General features: G+C 55.2%; 1 long non-coding RNA gene across 1 annotated transcript; it reads right to left on the bottom strand.

The window, feature by feature from the left end:
- Window positions 1–17: 17 nt before the first annotated feature.
- LOC119952268 lies at window positions 18–15,291 on the bottom strand. Its single transcript, XR_005457808.1, has 3 exons — window positions 15,079–15,291; window positions 14,899–14,996; window positions 18–68 (listed from the first exon to the last, which is right to left on the bottom strand). It is a non-coding gene; the product is annotated as an uncharacterized LOC119952268 (long non-coding RNA).
- Between the last annotated feature and the right edge of the window lie 1,266 nt (window positions 15,292–16,557).

Below are 16,557 nucleotides of genomic sequence, written 5' to 3'. Positions count from 1 at the left end.
GGGGCTTTTCACAGTAACTTCATTTGAAGCCTACTTGTGACAATAAGCGATTTTCATTTCATTTCATCCTGTAAAAACGATATGGAAAATGCATCACTGCCAGTACAGGATAGAACTTCAAAACAGACATTTCTAATTTCTAAGAACATAGTTTCATCTCTCGTTTCTCAAAAGCTTCATCCCACACAATCTCCCTCCATTCTCACTCTGCTGTATCTAATATTCACCCTCCCAATTCTCCCGAAGGTGCTGATTCAGGTTGATTGACAGATCCCTGCTCACTGCTTCCTGTCCAGGACACAGAGATCCGAACAAATAAGAGCTGCAGTTGGTCATTAGGTCCATCGAGCCTGCTCGACCATTCAATTAGGTCATTGACCGATCTACCATTTTTCCACACTACCCCCATACCCATTTATGGGTGGTGCGGTGTTTAGCACTGCTGCCTCACAGCACCAGAGACTGGGGTTCAATTCCGGCCTTGGGTCACTGTTTATGTAGAGTTTGTACATTCTCCCCGTGTCTGCGTGGGATTCCTCCGGGTGCTCCAGTTTCCTCCCACAAGTCCCGAAAGACACGCTGTTAAGTGATTTGGGCATTCAGAAATCTCCGTGTACCCGTAACAAATGCCATGGTGTGGCAATGAGGGGATTTTCACAGTAACTTCATTGCAGGATTAATGTAAGGCTACTTGTGACACTAATAAAGATTATTATTATTATTGTTAGATCTTGTCAAAAGCCTGACTGAAGTCCATGTAGACTTTATCAACTGCACAACCCTCATCTACATACCAAGTAATTTCCTCGAAAAATTCAAATCAAACTTGACACAATCTCCCGCTGACAAACCATGTTACCTCTGCTTGATTAATCCTTGCCATTCACTTGCTCTCAAATTGAGATTAATTTTGCCCCTCAGAATGCTCATAGAGATCATAGAATTTAAAGTACAGAAGGGGCCATTCGGCCCATCAGGTCTGCACGGGCCCTTAGAAAGAGCACCATACGACTTCCGGTTGCGGTTATGACCAGCTAAGTCGCACGTTTGGCGGCTCCTGCTACAAAGGTGTTTTCGGGCCGATTGGAGGGCCCCAACGGCGCTGTAAGGACAAATCCCGGTGGGGGAAGGCTCCCTGAGGAGAACCAGACCAACTTTATGGTCGGTACCCGGAGTGGGGTGGTAAAGAAAGCAACAGCAGCTCCCCAAAAAAAGCGGGGGAAGAAGACCAAAATGGCGGCCGGTGGCGCACCCGAGGAATGGAGGAAATGGGCGGAGGAGCAGCAGGCCGCTCTCCTGCGCTTCTTTACGGAGCTGAAAATGGAGCTCTTGGAGTCAATGAATGCGACGACCACCAGGCTGATGGGAGCCCAGGCGACCCAAGAGGCGTCGATTCGGGAGCTGCAGCAGGAGATGACTGTGAGGGAGGAGGAGGCCACGGTCCTCGTGGGAAAGGTAGAGGTGCACGAGGCACTCCACCTGAAATGGCAGAGCCGTTTTGAGGAGCTGGATACCCGAATGAGGCGGAAGAACCTGAGGATCTTGGGCCTGGCAGAAGGCCTGGAGGGATCAGACCTCCCGGGATACGTAGCAGAAATGCTGAGCTCCCTGATGGGGGCAGGGGCCGTCCCTTCGCCCCTGGAGCTGGAAGAGGCCTACAGGGTCATGGCTAGGAAGCCAAGAGCAAATGAGCCCCCGAGGGCGGTGCTGGTGCGGTTCCAGCGACTCAGCGATCGTGAGAGAGTGCTGGAGTGGGCCAAGAGGGAAAGGAGCAGCAAGTGGGAGAATTCGACGGTGAGGGTCTACCAGGACTGGAGTGCGGAGGTGGCAAAGCGGCGGGCCTGGTACAACCGGACGAAGGCGGTGCTACATGCAAAACGGATCAGGTTCGGAATGCTGCAGCCAGCGCGCTTGTGGGTCACCTACAGGAACCAACACCACTATTTTGAGTCCCCAGAGGAGGCGTGGGCCTTTGTACAGGAAGAGAAACTGGACTCGAATTAGACCCAGGGGATACTTGGCGGCCGTAGCCGCTCGGGTACTTTCAGCTGAACAAGCGGTTTTTTTTCCGGCTGGGTCGGAACTGGGCAACTCTTATTGGAACGGTTTCCTTTTTTTTTCTTCTTTCTTTGTTTGGATCTTGAACTCTTGCTTTGGGTTTTTCTTCTGATGTTTTTTCCCCCCTTTGCCAACTTCCCTTAGTTATTGTTATTGTGGTTATTCATGGTTATTTATGGTTATTTATGCTGTTTGGTAGAGGGCGACTGTTAAGTACATTGTTATTTGTTATCTATCTGTTATTTATAATGTTAAGTTGGGGAGGCGGGACGGGGGGGGGAAAGCAGATCGGGGATATGGGCTCCTGGGGGGGTTCTTTACAGGCATGGACGGGGACGGGGGTGGAACTGAAGATGGCCGGGTGGGGTGTGGCAGGGCGAAAGCGCGGGCTTTCCTCTGTTTTCCCGCGCGCGGGGCAGAGGAGGGGGGAGGGGAGGAGTGCGGGGCGTGGCTAGCAATGGCGACCTTTCCCGCGCTGGAGCGGGGCCAGGGAGGAGTGGCAAGGGGGGGGAGGCCCCCCCCCCCCCCCCCCCCCCGAGCCGGGGGGAGTCGGAGTGTGGCAGGAGCAGCCGGGTCAGCGTGAACCAGCTGACTTACGGGAGTACGATGGAGGGTACATCGCGGCTAGGAGGGGTCCTAGCCTGGGGGGGGGGGGGGGGGGGGGGGGGGGTTAGGGAGGGACACCGGGTTGCTGCTGGAAAGACCAGAAACGGGAAGTGGAGGACTGGAGAGGTGGGGGGAGGGGGCCATCGCCATGGGGAGCGGGTCAGAAGGGGAGGGTCGACCCGGGGCGAGCAGGGAACAGGACATGGCTAATCGGCAGGGGAAGGGGGCGGGTCGTCCCGCGACCCGGCTGATCACTTGGAACGTGAGGGGGCTGAATATTAATTGTTGACGCCAAACTGTTAGCCAAAATCTTGTCCTCAAGGATCAAAGACTGCATTCCGGATGTGATTAGGGGGGACCAGGCGGGATTTGTTAAGGACAGGCTGTTGGCGGCCAACATTAGAAGACTGTTGAATGTGATCATGATGCCCCCAGAGGGTTGAGGGAATGAGTTCAGGTACCTGCAGGCGCGGGACTTCCTACGCAGGCAGGTCTCAACCTTCCCGATCCTTCCACCAAGGAGGATGCAGGACAGGGTCGTTTCCAGAGTATGGGTGGGAGAGGGGAGGGTTTTGGACATTTACAAGGAATTTATGGGGTCAGAGGAAATGCAGACCGAGGAGCTGAAACACAAATGGGAAGAGGCGTTAGGAGGAGAGATAGAGGATGGTCTCTGGGCAGATGCGTTGAGTAGAGTCAACGCGTCCACATCATGTGCCAGGCTCAGCCTGATACAATTCAAGGTCATTCACCGGGCTCACATGATAGTGGCCCGGATGAGCAGATTCTTTGGGATAGAAGATGGGTGCGCAAGGTGTGCGGTAGGACCAGCGAACCATGTCCATATGTTCTGGGCATGCCCGAAGCTTAGGGGATTCTGGCAGGGGTTTGCAGACGTCATGTCCCCGGTGTTAAAAACAAAGGTGGCACCAAGTCTAGAGGTGCTGATTTTCAGAGTGTCGGAGAATCCGGGAGTGCAGGAGGAGAAAGAAGATGTTCTGGCCTTTGCCTCTCTGGTAGCCCGGAGACGGATACTATTATCTTGGAGGGACTCAAAGCCCCGACGTCAGAGACCTGGCTCACTGACATGGCTAGCTTTCTCTGTCTGGAGAAAATCAAGTTCGCCCTGAGAGGGTCAATGTCAGGGTTCGTCCAGAGGTGGCAGCCGTTCGTCAACTTCTTCAGAGAAAATTAACCATCGGCAGAGAAAGAGTTGGGGGGAGGCGTTTTAGCTTAGATTAGTGTGTAAGAAAGGTGGGACCTGTGAGGAAGAAGACGGCCTTTGCACTTTGTTTATATTTGTATGTACACTGTTTCTTCTGTTATTGTTACAAAATCACAAATACCTCAATAAAATGTTTTATATTAAAAAAGAGAGAGACCTGGGCCAAGCTTTCCAGAGCCTGCACCCTCCCTGGCTTCACTTCCTTTCCCTTCAGTTGCTGCAAGTGACCAATTGAAGGTCAGAATGAGAAAAGAAATGGAAAGGGAGAGAAAAGGTGGATTGGCTATGCTAAATTGCCCGTAGTGTCCTATAAAGTAAGGTTAAGGGGGGGTTGTTGGGTTACGGGTATAGGGTGGATACGTGGGTTTGAGTAGGGTGATCATTGCTCGGCACAACATCGAGGGCCGAAGGGCCTGTTCTGTGCTGTACTGTTCTATAAAAGAGATCAAGGGTATTCTCACACCTGAAGGGACTGAAGGCTGATGTAGCAATGTTACAGGAGACCCATTTGAAGGTAGTGGACCAGGTTCGCCTGAGAAGGGGGTGTGTGGGACAGGTGTTCCACTCTGGATTGGACGCAAAGAACCGGGGGGTGGCGATTCTGGTGGGAAAGAGGGTGTCGTTCGTGGCGGAGGAGGTGGTGGCGGATAAGGAGGGTAGGTATGTGATGGTGAAGGGTAAGCTGCAGGGGGAGAAAGTGGTGATGGTCAACGTATATGCCCCGAACTGGGATGACGCGGGTTTTATGAGGCGCCTATTGGGCCTCATTCCGGGACTGGAGGCAGGGGGCTTGATCATGGGGGGGGACTTTAACACAGTGCTGGACCCCGGGCTAGACAGATCGAGCTCAAGGACCAATAGGAGGCCGGCAGCGGCAGAAGTGCTGAGGGGGTACATGGAGCAGATGGGAGGAGTAGACCCATGGAGGTTTGGTAGGCCGAGGGCGAGGGAGTATTCCTTTTTCTCCCACGTCCATAGAGTGTACTCCAGAATCGATTTCTTCGTGTTGAGCAGGGGGCTGATCCCGAGGGTACGGGAAGCTGAGTACTCGGCCATTACGATCTCTGATCATGCACCACATTGGGTGGATGTGGAAATGGGGGAGGCGCGGGACCAGCGCCCGCTGTGGCGGCTGGATGTGGGGCTGTTAGCGGACGACGAGGTGTGTAAAAGGGTCCGGAAGAGCATTGAGAGCTATCTGGACTTGAATGACACGGGTGAGGTGCAGGTGGGGATGGTCTGGGAGGCCCTGAAGGCAGTGATCAGGGGAGAGCTGATCTCCATAAGGGCACACAGAGAAAGAAAGGAGAGGCAGGAGGGGGAGAGGCTGGTGGGGGAGCTATTGGAAGTGGATAGGAGATATGCGGAGGCACCAGAGGAGGGGCTGCTGGGAGAACGGCGCAGCCTGCAGGTCAAGTTCGACCTGCTGACCACCAGGAAGGCAGAGACGCAGTGGAGAAGGGCACAGGGCGCGGTCTATGAGTATGGGGAAAAGGCGAGCAGGATGCTGGCACACCAGCTTCGCAAACGAGATGCGGCTAGGGAGATTGGGGGAGTGAAGGAGAGGGGCGGGAAGGTAGTGCAGAAGGGGCAAGAAGTGAATGGGGTCTTTAGGGATTTTTACAAGGAGTTGTATCGGTCTGAGCCGCCGACGAGGAGAGGGGGAATGGAGGACTTCCTAAACAAATTGAGGTTCCCAAGGGTCCAGGAGGGGCTGGTAGAAGGGCTGGGGGCGCCAATAGGGCTAGAGGAGCTAGTCAAGAGAATAGGTCAGATGCAAGCGGGGAAGGCGCCGGGGCCAGATGGGTTCCCGGTGGAATTCTATAAGAAAAATGTGGACTTGGTGGGACCGGTACTGGTACGAGCCTTTAATGAGGCGCGAGAGGGGGGGGGTCTGCCCCCGACAATGTCGCAGGCTCTGATCTCCCTGATATTGAAGCGGGATAAAGACCCCGTGCAGTGCGGGTCCTACAGGCCTATCTCGCTTCTGAACGTGGATGCCAAGTTGCTGGCAAAGATCCTGGCAGCTAGAATAGAGGATTGTGTGCCAGGGGTAATCCATGAGGACCAGACGGGGTTCGTGAAGGGGCGGCAGCTCAACACGAACGTGCGGAGATTGCTGAATGTAATTATGATGCCGGCAGTGGAGGGGGAGGCTGAGATAGTGGTAGCGCTGGACGCGGAGAAGGCATTCGATAGGGTGGAGTGGGAGTACCTGTGGGAGACGTTGGAACGGTTTGGGTTTGGGGAAGGGTTTATTAAGTGGGTGAAGTTGCTCTACTCGGCCCCGACGGCGAGTGTAGTGACAAACGAGAGGAGGTCGGAGTATTTCGGGCTCCACCGAGGGACCAGGCAGGGATGTCCCCTATCCCCCCTACTTTTCGCACTGGCGATTGAACCGTTGGCGATGGCACTGAGGGGTTCAGGGGGGTGGAGAGGACTGACTAGGGGAGGGGAGGAACATCGAGTATCGCTGTATGCGGATGATCTACTGCTGTACGTGGCAGACCCAGAAGGGGGAATGCCGGAGATAATGGAACTATTAGCAGAGTTTGGGGACTTTTCGGGGTACAAACTAAATTTGGGCAAAAGCGAGGTTTTTGTGATACACCCGGGGGACCAGGGAGAGGGTATTGGGAGACTCCCCTTCAAGCGAGCAGGAAAGAGCTTTAGGTACTTAGGGGTGCAGGTGGCAAGGAACTGGGGGACCCTCCACAAGTTGAACTTTTCCAGGCTGGTGGAACAAATGGAGGAGGAATTTAAGAGATGGGACATGGTACCGCTGTCGCTGGCGGGGAGGGTGCAGTCAATCAAAATGACGGTCCTCCCAAGGTTCTTGTTTTTATTTCAGTGCTTGCCCATCTTCCTCCCTAGGGCCTTCTTCAAAAAGGTGACGAGTAGCATCATGAGCTACGTGTGGGCGCATGGCACCCCAAGGGTGAGGAGGGTCTTTTTGGAGCGGAGTAGGGACAGTGGAGGGCTGGCACTACCCAATCTCTCGGGGTACTACTGGGCGGCAAATGTGTCAATGGTGCGCAAGTGGATGATGGAAGGGGAGGGGGCAGCTTGGAAACGAATGGAGAGGGCGTCCTGTGGCAACACAAGCCTGGGGGCCCTAGTAACGGCACCATGGCCGCTCCCCCCCACGAGGTACACCACGAGCCCGGTGGTGGCGGCCACCCTCAAGATATGGGGGCAGTGGAGGCGACACAGGGGGGAAATGGGAGGTCTGTTGGCGGCGCCAATAAGAGGGAACCATAGATTTATCCCGGGGAACATCGACGGGGGATTTCAGAGCTGGTACAGGGTGGGCATACGGCAGCTGAAGGACCTGTTTATAGAGGGGAGGTTTGCGAGCCTGGGAGGGCTGGAGGAGAAGTTTGAGCTCCCCCCGGGAAACATGTTCAGATATTTACAAGTGAAGGCATTTGCTAGGCGGCAGGTGGAGGGGTTTCCCCTGCTCCCCAGTAAGGGGGCGAGTGATAGGGTGCTCTCGGGGGTCTGGGTCGGAGGGGGGAAGATATCAGACATCTACAAGATAATGCAGGAGGCGGAAGAAGCATCAGGGGAGGAGCTGAAAGCCAAGTGGGAAGGGGAGCTGGGAGAGCAGATAGAAGACGGGACGTGGGCGGATGCACTGGGGAAGGTCAATTCTTCCTCCTCGTGTGCGAGGCTGAGCCTCATTCAATTTAAGGTGCTGCATAGAGCTCACATGACGGGGACAAGGATGAGCCGGTTCTTTGGGGGTGAGGACAGGTGTGTCAGATGTCTGGGAAGCCCAGCGAACCATGTGCATATGTTCTGGGCATGTCCGGTGCTGGAAGGGTTCTGGAAGGGGGTGGCAAGGACGGTGTCGAAGGTGGTGGGGTCCAGGGTCAAACCAGGATGGGGGCTTGCGATCTTTGGGGTCGGGGTAGAACCGGGGGTACAGGAGGCTAGGGAGGCCGGAATACTGGCCTTTGCGTCCCTAGTGGCTCGACGAAGGATATTAATTCAATGGAAGGACGCGAGGCCTCCAAGCGTTGAAACTTGGATTAACGATATGGCTAGCTATATTCAGCTAGAAAGGATCAAATTTGCCCTGAGAGGGTCGGTACAGGGATTCTCCAGGCGGTGGCAACCTTTCCTTGACTTTTTAGATCAGAGATAGACGTTCGGGGTCGTGGCAGCAGCAACCCGGGGGGGGGGGGGGGGAGGGGACAGCAAGGGTCGTGGGGGGACATGCACGACTGTAACGCGGGCAAGTCTGCTCGCTGCTCATGTCTGAAACTGTAGGCTGCCTTGTTTGTTAAGTTGTTGCCTGGGGGGGGGGGGGGGGGAGGACTGGTGCGCGCGAGAGGGCGGGCGAGGGAGGGATATTTGCCTAGAGGGATTGTGTTGTAAATAATTTAAAAATTAGTAGGGGTAAATGTTTGTATGGAAAAACTCTTTCAATAAAAATTATTTAAAAAAAAAGAAAGAGCACCATACTTAAGGCCACATCCCCACTCTCTCCCGGTAACCCTATTTTTTTTTTTTTATAAATGTTTTTATTCAGTTTTCATATTTTATATTGAACAAATTACAAATTGTTAGGAGAGAAAAAAAAAACACGCAAAAATTAACATACATATTTACAGGTAAGCATCTTCGTAGTAGTAACTGCGCCCCCCCCCCCCCCCCCCCCCTCAACATGTTTATTTAGTTTGGTTTTGGGCCTCAGCTAGCCATCGAACCCCCGTACCGAACCTGTAGCCCCCCCCCCCTCCCGCTACCTTCCCCCGACTATTCTTCCTCTTGTACATTGGCCACAAATAGGTCCCGGAACAGTTGCATGAATGGCTCCCACGTTCTGTGGAAGCCGTCGTCCGACCCTCGGATGGCAAATTTGATTTTCTCCATTTGGAGAGATTCCGAGAGGTCGGACAGCCAGTCCGCAGCTCTGGGCGGTGCTGCTGACCGCCAGCCAAACAGGATTCTACGGCGGGCGATCAGGGAGGCAAAGGCAAGGGCGTCCGCCCTCCTCGCCAGGAATAGATCTGGCTGTTCTGAAACCCCGAAGACCGCCACTATCGGGCATGGCTCCACCCTCACTCCCACCACTTTGGACATAGCCTTGAAGAAGGCTGTCCAGTACTCCACAAGTCTGGGGCAAGACCAGAACATGTGGGCGTGGTTGGCCGGGCCTCTCTGGCACCGCTCACATTTGTCCTCCACCTCCGGGAAGAACCTACTCATACGGTTTCTCGTTCAGTGGGCTCTATGTACCACTTTTAGTTGCGTCAGGCTGAGCCTTGCGCACGTGGAGGTGGAGTTGACCCTATGCAGTGCTTCACTCCAGAGTCCCCACCCTATCTCCATCCCCAGGTCGTCCTCCCATTTCCTTCTTGTTGCGTCCAGTACGGTGTCGTCACTATCTACCAGTCGGTCATACATGTCACTACAGTTCCCTGTCTCTAGGATACTTGCGTCCAGTAGGTCTTCCAGTAGTGTCTGTCGTGGCGGTTGTGGGTATGTCCTTGTCTCCTTTCGTAGGAAGTTTTTGAGCTGCAGGTACCGTAGCTCGTTCCCCCCAGCTAGCTGAAATTTCTCTGTCAGTTCGTCCAGTGTTGCGATCCTGTCGTCCGTGTATAGGTCCCTGATTGTCAGTGTCCCCCCGTCCTGCCTCCACCTTTTGAAGGTGGCGTCAGTCAGTGCTGGTGTGAACCTATGGTTGTTGCAGATGGGAGCCCTGTTCGACATTTTGGTCAGGCCAAGTTGCTGCCGCAGTTGGTTCCAGGATTGGAGGGTGGCTGTCACCACTGGGCTGCTGGAGTGTTTTTTGGGTGGGGATGGGAGTGCTGCCGTGGCGAGGGCCCGGAGGGAGGTTCCCATGCAGGAGGCCTCCTCCGCACGCACCCACTCAGCTTCTGGCTCCTGGATCCATCCCCTTACTCGCTCGGCTGTTGCTGCCCAGTGGTAGAATTGTAGATTCGGGAGGGCTAGCCCTCCCCTGGTTTCTGTAAGACCTTCTTTGGGATCCTAGCATTTTTACCCCCCCATACGAACGCCATGATGAGTTTGTCCAGCGCTTTGAAAAAGGCCTTGGGGATGTAGATCGGAATGGATCTAAACAGGAAGAGGAACCTGGGCAGTACGTTCATTTTGATCGTCTGAACTCTCCCCGCGAGGGAGAGCGGGAGTGTGTTCCATCTTTGCAGGTCCTTTTTAACTTCCTCCGTCAGGCTGGTGAGGTTCCATTTGTGGATCCCTTTCCAGTCATGGGCTATTTGGATCCCCAGGTAGCGGAATTTATGTCGGGCTTGTTTGAACGGCAGCCCCTTTAGTGCTGCCCCCTCCCCCCCTTGCGGGTGTACTGGGAAGATCTCACTTTTGCTCATGTTGAGTTTGTAGCCCGAGAAGGCTCCAAACTCTTTCAGGAGCGCGATGATTCCGTCCATGCTGCTTTGTGGGTCCGAGATATAGAGGAGCAGATCATCCGCATAGAGTGAGACTCTGTGCTCTCTGCCTCCCCTTCGGATCCCCCTCCAATTTTTTGCTGCCCTGAGCGCGATTGCTAGCGGTTCAATTGCTAGTGCGAACAGCAGCGGGGACAGTGGGCATCCTTGTCTGGTGCCCCTGTGCAGCTGGAAGTATTGGGAGTTGGTATTGTTGGTCTGTACACTCGCCATGGGAGCGTTGTACAGGAGCTTTACCCAAGCGGTGAACCCTGTTCCAAGCCCGAACCGCTCCAGTACCTCTATGAGGTATTTCCACTCGACTCTGTCGAAGGCCTTTTCTGCGTCCAGGGAGACGATCACCTCTTGTGTTCTCTCCCCGGAGGGGGTCATTATCACGTTCAGCAGGCGCCTGATGTTCGCGGTAAGCTGTCTACCTTTGACAAAGCCCGTCTGGTCCTCTGTGACCACCTCAGGTACACAGTCTTCTAGCCTCTTGGCTAGGATTTTGGCCAGTATTTTGGCGTCTGCGTTCAGCAGAGATAAGGGTCTGTATGACCCACATTCCATTGGGTCTTTGTCTTTCTTAGGTATCAGCGAGATTGAGGCCTGTGCTAACGTGGGTGGCAACGTGCCCCTAGCTAGCGAGTCTGTGAACATCTCCCGCAGGTGCGGGGCCAGCGCTGTCGCAATTTTTTGTAGAAGTCCGCCGGGAATCCGTCCGGTCCCGGCGCCTTCCCCGCCTGCATGGAGCTAATGCTGTCCATGATCTCTCCCAGTGCTAGTGGTGCTTCCAGATCCCGTTTTCTGCCCTCTCCCACAACTGGTATGTCCAGTCCGTCAAGAAACCGGTTCATCCCAGCCTTCCCCGTTGGGGGCTCTGAGGTGTACAGCTCTTGGTAGAAGGCCTTGAAGGTTTTGTTAATCCTCTCTGGTTCTGTTTCCAACGTGCCTCTGGTATCTCTGATTTGCGCAATTTCTCTGCTGGCTGCCTGCTTTCTCAGCTGGTGGGCCAACAGGCGGCTGGCTTTGTCTCCGTGTTCGTATAGGGCCCCGCGTGCCTGGCGGAGTTGGTGTACTGCTTTCCTGGTGGAGAGCAGGTCAAAGTTCCTTTGTAATTCTTTTCTCTCCGCCAGGAGTTCTACAGTCGGGGCCTCGGAGTATTTATGGTCTACCTCCAGTATGGAGTCGACCAGCTTCTGCCTAGCCACCCTTTCCTCCCTATCTCTTTGCGCTTTGTAGGCTATGATTTCCCCTCTTAGTACGGCCTTAAGCGCTTCCCAGAACGTGGAGGGTGAGACCTCCCCGTTTTGGTTGATCTCAGTGTACTCCGCTATGGCCTGCGCTATCCTTTCGCTGAAGGCCTTGTCAGCTAGTAAGGCACCGTCCAACCTCCATTTGGGGCGCTGGGCCCTTCCCGTCTCTAGCCGCACATCCATGTAGTGTGGAGCGTGGTCTGATATCACAATTGCGGAGTATTCCACCTTGTCTATCTCTGGAAGCACCGTTTTCCCCACACAAAGAAGTCAATTCTGGTGTACACGTTGTGTACTGGGGAGAAGAAAGAGAATTCTTTCTCCCCCGGGTGGGCGAATCTCCAGGGGTCTACTGCTCCCATCTGCTCCATATAGTGACTGAGTTCCCTTGCCATGTTGAGGTTTTCCCCGTTCTGGGGTTTGATCTGTCCGTCGTTGGGTCCTGTACACAGTTGAAGTCCCCCCCATGATTAGTCGGTGCGTCGCTATGTCCGGGATTTCTGCCATGGTCTTTTGGATGAAGCTCGTGTCGTCCCAGTTGGGCGCGTACACGTTAACTAGAACTACCGGCGCCCCATCCAGGGCCCCGCTGACCATGACATACCGTCCCCCTGGGTCCGTAACCGTCTTTGTCGCCCTAAACATTGTCCTCTTGCCAATCAGGATCGCCACCCCCCTGGCCCTTGTCCCGTAACAGGAATGATAGGTTTGTCCCACCCAGCCCTTTCTTACCCGCAGTTGGTCCTGCTCCCTCAAGTGCGTCTCTTGGAGGAAGACTATGTCGGCCCTCATGTTTCTAAGGTGGGTGAGGACTCTAGATCTCTTCACTGGGCCGTTAAGTCCCCTTACGTTCCAGGTGACTATTCTGGTGGGGGGCTTCTGCCCCCTTGCTCATGTGGGGTTAACCATATTTGTCCGGTGGACGCGCCCCTGCCCTCTGGGGTTTCCCTTTGTTAGGGGGCCATCCAGGATGTCCACTATCACTGCTCTCCCTATGCGGTCGGGTCCCTGCGCTCCGGGGTTCCCCCTTGTCCCGGGGACACCCGCCATGGCCGTCCACTGTGTGTCCGCCACGCGGGTAGTCCCCTGCACTCCGGGGGGCCCCTTCACCCACAGACCGTACTGGGTGGGTGCTTGCAGCAGTTCCCTGTTTCGAGCCCTTGTCTGTGGCACTTTGTGGCCCTATTCCCTTTCTGGCCTCTTTTGTCCCTTCGTCCCTGCATTTCCCCTCCCTGGTCTCTCGCCCCCCGAGTGCCCCCCCCCCCCCCCCCCCCCCCCCCCCCGCTCTATCCCTTTCGGGGATACCCCTGTATACCCCTCCATTGCCCCTCTCTCCCCCATTCCTGTCCCCATTTGCTCTCCCACCTTTGATGGGGTGATCCCCCCCCTCCCCTGCCTGGCGCCTTCCCCCCTGTTGGGGGTGCGCTGCGGCCCTGCTCTGTTGCGCGCCCCCTTCGCTAGCTTTCCTGCTAGCACGGTGGCTCCCCTCTCGGAGGTTGCTGTCCCGCTTCCCCTCTCCCCTCTCCAGTACTCCCGTTCCCTCGTGCTGGGGCCTGGCCTCCCACCTGGAGCGGGCCCTTGGGTATTGGGTTGTTTTTCGTTCTGGGTGTTCCTGCCAGGGGGGAGGGGGCTGGCTTTGCCTCGCCCCTCCCCACCCCCCCGTCGGCATGACGTATCTCCTTGCCATGGGCCCCTCGTCCCTACTTCCCATGGCGTTTTTCCAGCCCGTGCTCCTCGACGAATCTATTCGCCTCGGCAGGGGCTGTAAAGAAATATTCCTTGTGTTGGTATGTGACCCAGAGTTTTGCTGGGTACAGCATACCAAAACGTACTTTGTTCTTATAGAGAGCTGCTTTCGCTCTGTTGAACTCCGCCCGTCTCTTAGCTATGTCCGCTCCAAAATCCTCGTAGATTCGGATGGCGTGCCCGTCCCAATTGCAGGCTCTATTCTCCTTGGCCCAGCGCAGGATTGTCTCCCTATCCCGGTACCGGTGCAGTCTGGCTATAACTGCTCTCGGTTTTTCCCCTTCCTTGGGCTTCGGGCGCAGTGACCGATGAGCTCTGTCCATTTCCGGTGGGGTGGGAAAAGTTTCCCGCCCCACTAAGGAGCCCAGCATCGCAGCCACGAATGTTGTGGGATTTCTGCCCTCTATCCCCTCTGGCAGGCCCACTATCTTAATATTTTGCCTTCTCGAGCTGATCTCCTGGTTGTCTACCCTGCCCTTCAGGCTCCCCTGTGTTGCACTCAGTTTCGCCATTTCCCTCTCCAGGGACATGACCCGGTCGCTCACGTCAGTCGCTGCCTTCTCCAGCTCTTTAATGGTTGCCCCCTGGGCTTCCAGTATCTTCCCTTGGGCATCCACTTTCTCCTCCAATCTGGTCAGAGTCTGCTGCACCCCTGACATGGCCCTGGTCACTGCTGCCTGTGCTGCGGCCTCTGCGTCTGCTTTAAACTCTGCCTTGATTGCCTGCAGCTGCTCCCTTACCACCTCGGCAATGGCTTCCTTCCAATTCACGCCCCCCTCTAACCCCAGGGGAGAGGTTGCCCGCCCGTCCAGCTCTTTTGGATGCGGCGATACATCCTTCCCGCTGCTTCGCGTGTTGACTCGTTCGCCCAAGCTGGTTTGCCCTTTGCCCCGTCTACTTCCGGTGCCCCCTTTCTCTTGGCTCCCTTCTGGCATTTTTTCCTCCCCCTTCCCCTTCATCTTTTCTTCTCTCCTTGTTCTTCTTTTCCCCCTTTTCCGCACCCTATTTTTATTTTATTTATTATTATATATATATATATATATATTATTATTTTATTTTTTTTAAATAAAAATTTATTTCCCCCCTTCTTTCCTTTACCCCTTTATTTTACCCCTTTTCTCTTTACCAGTTTTCTTTTGGGGTTTTTTTTTTAAAAACAGAAATATAAGTCTCTTTTTTTTCTTTTGTTTTCTCTCCCCACTCGCCCAGGAGAGAGAGAGAGAGAGAGAGTCCCTTTGTCCTTGCCACGTGGTGGTCACTGCAGTTGGGGGGGGAGGGGCAAGTGGGCCGGTGGTCGCTGCCGGTAAGGGGGGGGGGGGGGGGGGGGTGTCCCCGCTGCTGGTTGGGGGGGGGGGTGTCCCCCGCTGCTGGTTGGGGGGGGGGGGGGGTGTCCCCGCTGCTGGTTGGGGGGGGGGGGGGGGGGGGTCCCGGTAACCCTATTTAACCTTTTGGACACTAAGGGATAATTTAGCATGACCAATCCACCTAACCTGCACATTTTTGGACTGTGGGAGGAAACTGAATAGACTCACTGCGCTGTAATTCAATGTTTTCCCCCCATTTCCCTTCATGAATAATGGTCCCTCATTACCTGTCCTCCAGTCCTCTGGCATCGCTCCTGTGACCAGAGATGATTTTAAAATTATTGTCAGAACCTCTGCAATCTCTTCCCTTGCCTCCCACAGCAGCCTGGGGGTTTAAACAAGTCAACAATGGGAAGCCCAGAATAAGAAAACAAAAGCAATGTGAGATAGGGAAGTGTTTTACTCACAGATGTTGGGGACAGGAGGAAGTTTCAGTCTGTGTGAAGCTGGAGGAGCAGCAGCTTTGCTGGGCAGACAGTGGAGGAAGCTCCGTGCAGACACTGACTCAAAGCCCGGACCCTGATTGGCTGGCGGCACACAGCATGACCGATCATCTGCGGCTTTCCATTGGTCAATCTCCAACTTGTCATCAGTCCGGTGGGGCTCAGTCCCCACGTGGGAGTGGGCCACGGGACGCTCTGAGCTGTTGTCCAATCCGCAGAGTGTTGCTTCTGTAGCCAGGGCTATTGCTTCCAATGGGAGACTGTGTGCTGGGAACGCCCCTCAGCGTCACTGTGACGTCACAATAGAGCCCTGCCGGAATCATCCAAAAGAAATCACTCTGATCCGTGTCCGGATTCCAAAGCGCCGGCGGACACGCCCCCACCATTTCTTCTCCCTCCCCCCACACGTCCGGGTCTCCGCATGCCCAAGTTAGAAGGAAAGCTGCGCATGTGCGGCGTACTGAGGTGTTGACGAATGGGAGGACTGGAAGGACACTGGTCCTCCAGCCAATCAGCGCGCGGGCTTTGTGTGAATGAAGATTGAGCTTCACTCAGACGGAAACCTACTCCTGTCTCCAACATCTGTCAGTAAAACACTTTCTTTTCTCCCCCTTTCCATTTCTTTTCTCATTCTCACCTTCAATTGGTCACTTGCAGCAACTGAAGGGAAAGGAAGTGAATCCAGGGAGGGTGCAGACTCTGGAAAGCTTGGCCCAGGTCTCTCTCTCTCTCTCTTAAAGACATTGGGCGTGATTCTCCGATCCCCAGGCCGGGTGGGAGAATCGCGGAAGGGCCGCTCTGGCACCCCAAGAGATCCTCCCACCCCCCTAAAAACGCGATTCTCCGGCCCGGATGAGCCGAACGGCCTGCCGCTCCCGACCTGTTCACGCCGGCGGCAACAACACCTGGTCGCTGCCGGCGTGAACATAGCGCGAAAGGTAATTTTGGGGCCTGATGGGGGCGGAGAGGGGATCGAGCACCACGGCTGTACTTGGGAGGGACAGGCCCGCGATCGGTGCCCACCGATCGTCGGGCCGGCGTCTCTAAGAGACACACTCTTTCCCCTCTGCCACCCCGCAAGATCAAGCCACCACGTCTTGCGGGGCAGCGGAGGGGAAGATGGCAACCACGCATGCGCGGGTTGGCGCCGGCCAACCTGCGCATGCGCGGCTGACGTCACTAAGGCGCCGCCGGCCACGTCATTATCGGCGTGCTTCATGAAGTTTCACGGAACGCTGCTCCTAGCCCCCCAGGAGGGGGAGAATAGGGGGCGGGGAGCGGCCTCCGATGCCGTCGTGAAACACTCTGGGTTTCACGACGGCGTTGGCCGTTGCGGAGAATTCCGCCCATTGACATCCTTTGCTCCCTCAGCTTGACACATTTATTTGTCTGGCTAAAAGGATGGTCTCTTTCCCAATGTTCACAATTAAAGGGCTGCTTTCC

The sequence above is a fragment of the Scyliorhinus canicula genome, chromosome 17 (genome assembly GCF_902713615.1).
Source record: "Scyliorhinus canicula chromosome 17, sScyCan1.1, whole genome shotgun sequence".
NCBI lineage: Eukaryota > Metazoa > Chordata > Chondrichthyes > Carcharhiniformes > Scyliorhinidae > Scyliorhinus > Scyliorhinus canicula.
This window is presented reverse-complemented; position numbering and strand designations above follow the sequence as displayed.